This window comes from Rattus norvegicus, chromosome 14 (genome assembly GCF_036323735.1).
Source record: "Rattus norvegicus strain BN/NHsdMcwi chromosome 14, GRCr8, whole genome shotgun sequence".
Classification (NCBI taxonomy): domain Eukaryota; kingdom Metazoa; phylum Chordata; class Mammalia; order Rodentia; family Muridae; genus Rattus; species Rattus norvegicus.
Window position 1 is genome coordinate 69660546 of NC_086032.1, and position 4096 is coordinate 69664641.

The following is a 4096-nucleotide window of genomic DNA, read 5'->3' on the forward strand; positions in this document are numbered from 1 at the left end:
TATCAACTTAGGTCTAGAAAATTATCAGGAATAATGAAATTATCAATTCATCTACACAAAATTACTACAAGAAAGTGGATTTTCATGTTGATCTGCAGGATATTTGCCCCATAGGGTGGGCTGATGCCCAGGAATCATGAGCCTACGTAGTGAAGGCAGGAAAGGTATAGCAGTGTTGAGAAACAATCCTGGGATGAAGTCTCTGAGGACCTTGCATCCCAGAGCCCACCCACTGAAGCCATGCAAAATGGTGGACCATTTCTGGAAACTCATTTGTTTGCTATAGCCTTTCCTAGGTGGTTTCTGACACATACTAATTGCAAAGAAGTTACTTTTTTTCCCCCCTTAGGTAACCCTTACTTGAAAATAACATTCTATTTTGCTCTGTTACGCAGTATTTAGAGCTTTGTAAGGAAAAAAAAAAAAACAAGGAGTTTACCTTTATTTGATTTGCCTCTAGAGTTACATTTAATGTGTTTTCCTTTAGAAGGAGCTGGTGAACATTTATGCTTCCCCCACATCCCAAGTGTTTATGAAAAGTTGATCACATGACTACTATTTCAGATATCACTACAAGAATCAACAATTCCACTACCAGGACAGGTTCCCTGAAACATCCCAACAGATACATCTAAAGGCAAAAAGATAACCCCTTTATTTAGAGTTTGGAGCATAAGTGGTGTGCCTTTACACAAATAATTTGGGGTGATGAGACCAACTTGTCCAGAAATCAACAAAGAAATAAAATAGCTCAAACTCTTGGACAGTTTTGTGATTGTAAAAGCTATTCACAACAACAAAAGTATCTTTACTCTATAAGAGAGAAATCAGGCCTTTGTGTGGTAGAACTGGCCTTTGATCCCAGCACTTGAGGCAGGGCCCAGGATCCATTTTCTCCAAAGCCCCAAAATAAGATACATAGTAATGTTACCTAGTACATTGAGTCCTTAACATTATGTCTCTAGTTTTATTCACATGTTGAAGCTATCATACCAGATTGCTGAAACGCCATTTCAAAGGACATGGAATTATCTCTGGGAAGCATCAGAACTTTGAATACCAGGTGTTATTGACAGTTTAGCAGAAAACAACTACTACAAAGTATCTCTGCCCGCAGGCAACCAAAACAACTGACTTTTAATTGTCAAGTAGAAATAGTATCACTGCCAGCCAAACCAAGCGCAGTGCTTCTATATGGAATCACTACCAGTTGAGACCACTAAGAGAATCAGCTTGCCTAGATCAGGGTTCTTTTGGAGTAACCAGGTTTGAAGGAAGTTCGCTGGTAAGTGATTAACCCCATGGTGCCCAGTGTAACACCTCTTGGGAGTCCTGCATGCCAGGTTAAGAACCTTTTTTTTATTCAATAAAATGCTTTTATTCTGGTAATGAAGACAGCTAACATCTGGAAAGTACTCACAAGGGAGAAACCAAGGCATAGCGTTTCACTGGCAGTGCACGCTATGAGGAAGGGGAGTCAGGCCTTGAGCTCGGTTAAGAACCTTTTAAAGTATTCTGTAATTTAAAAAACTTTTAGGTCGGGATTCCTGGTTATATTATGTTGAACTCTTAAAACAAGTCAAAATAATCCAGTCCTTAAACTACAAGAGTCTTATGACTTTCCTATTGGGTCCCCAAACTGGAACCAATTCTTGAATCACCTCCTCTGGCCTCTTGTAGAGTCTCACCTGTTCAAAAGCCCCTTAAAAGTCTCAGCCAGCTCTCTAGAGATCATGCTACTTTAAATAGAGCACTGCAGTTTGCCGTTAAACAGCTAAGATGAACACTGAGGAAAGCCATCCCCAAATGTGAATTTCTAAATCATTTCCCTGACTCTTATGTTTCCTCTTGTTACTGTAACTGCCTGATAAATGTAGTTAAGGATGCAGCCTGCACTGAACTTTTTTGACACTACTTTTTCCTACACTCATCTCTAGAAAGCAGTTAACAAACTCCTAACTACTTCTCTAGAAAAGGCAGTATTTGCTTTGATAGTGGTGTTCTGTATTTAGAGAAGGGTTCAGGGGACTAGAGTCATGGCTCAGTGGTTAAGATTGTTTGTTATGGCAGAGAATCAGGTTCAATTCCCAGCATTCACGTGACGGCTTATAAGTGTCTGTAATTCCAGTTCTAGAAGATCCAATGCTCTTCTGACTCCCTTGGGTATCAGGGATGCGTGTGGTACATACATACAAGCAGGCAGAACCATTATGCATGAATAAAGACAAAAAAAAACACTTAAGGACTACAAAGTAAATCACACAACCTACATTTGGGAAATGGGTGCCTTCTCAATCAAATAATATTCCCTGATTAGCTAAAATACTACTGAATACTTAATAACCCAAAGATGTCATCATCCAACTAAAGAAAATGTAGGATTTGAGCATGCCCTGTCAGATATTATTTTTAGGGAGGTAATAAAATTATTACCTAATAATCACCTAATAATTATACAGAGAGCTGATATGTTCCTATGACACCCATTGAAGGTTCTTGTTTCTTGTGGGGGTGTGGTTTCAAACCTAGCTTACTCTACTCCAAGCCTAGTAAAGGTACTTCCAATTACTTTGTGAAGTAATCGCAGGCCTCCACCACACTGTCTCCTAGTTAATAAGCCCTGTAAGATCATACCCTAGATTCAAATAGACTTCGGTTTGGAATGTATCTCGTAAATCTCTCTATCAAGACTTTTTCAAATAAATGTATTCAAATTATGGAATGAACCAACTTTCACCAGAACTAGTGTTTTCAGTATTAATTGCAAAATGGTCAAAGTGTTTTACCTCTATTGGTTTCCTGGAACAGAACTTTATGTACTTCCAACATTCATTGCAAACATTTCAGAAATCGTCTAATTTCAAAGACACTTCCTGTGAAACTATATTGATTTTAAATTAAGAGCTTCATTAGTAGTGTTGTTTTTTAAGTAGATCAGTTTTCTTTCCTTTTTGTGGGGGGGGGGGGAGGCTAAGTAAGGATGGTATACGCCCTTATAAATGTGTCCTACTATGTTTGTTTGAGTCAAAACAGGTATCAACATACAGAAAATGCATAGGACTGTTAAGTCTTTTTATATATCCTAAAATTTATGTGTGATTCTGGAAAACTGAGCATGTAAATTGAAACAGGTTGTTAAAAATATATATCTTCATCTTGTTCTGTTTTTTTTTTTGTATTCCCTACATTGAGCACAAAAATAAGTAAAACTGAAACAGTATCAGAATCTTAATTCTGTAAAATTTAGCAAGTTATAGGAGAGCAAAGAACGCTGAGCCATTTAGTCCTGTCTAAAGGATAAAGGAGTGAGTGCATTTTAAGAAGAGAAGAAAAATGTTCATGGAGATCGTTGGCTTCAAATAATATCATACTATCAGTATAATAATATGTCAGAACTTGGTTTTGGCTTTGTGAAGTTTTCCTTTTTAATTTTAGTGTTAAAGAAAGCTTTTACCCTTTTTCAGAGAAGGTGAGGTTGGTTTAGGTATAGATCTGAAGCAATGTTGATTCCTATGTATCTGTAGTGTCTATATGTCTCTGTATATAAAAGTGCCTTGATCATGGATGTGATGTTTTAAATTCACTTCAAAGGAAACTTTTCCCTAACACTGGCAGCCGAACAAACCAACAGCTATGTACATGCTAAACATGGGTGGCCATTTGTCCTCAACAAATGAGATAGATCCTATTTTCCTTAGGCACATTCTAGATTTCCTAAGTATTGAACACAGCTAATAGATACACTGTCCATATCTATACAGAACCTGTGATAGTGTCTTGGTATCTTTAGAAAAGAAATAGTCTTGAAGAAAATGTCTTATTCCATGAGGGTCACATTTGTTTGTGAATTTTCATCCTCGGCTGTACAAAGTGAAAGCCTTAAGCTTTTGCTTATTCATGTGTTGTCAGAGGCATGGGTGTTGGAATGATAATTTACCACTCTCACATTTTCCCTATGTTAGCATCTGATTAAATGTATTCACTACATTTAGGATAAAGGGTAATTATACCATATTTGAAGAACATATATAATATAGAGAATATAGTTCTCATGGCGATGAAATAACAGGGCTTTCCAACTAGGGAACATCCATAA

At 37.2% G+C, this 4096-nt stretch overlaps 1 pseudogene; it reads left to right on the top strand.

Moving 5' to 3' along the window:
- Window positions 1628-2012, top strand: Dcaf16 (DDB1 and CUL4 associated factor 16; annotated as a pseudogene).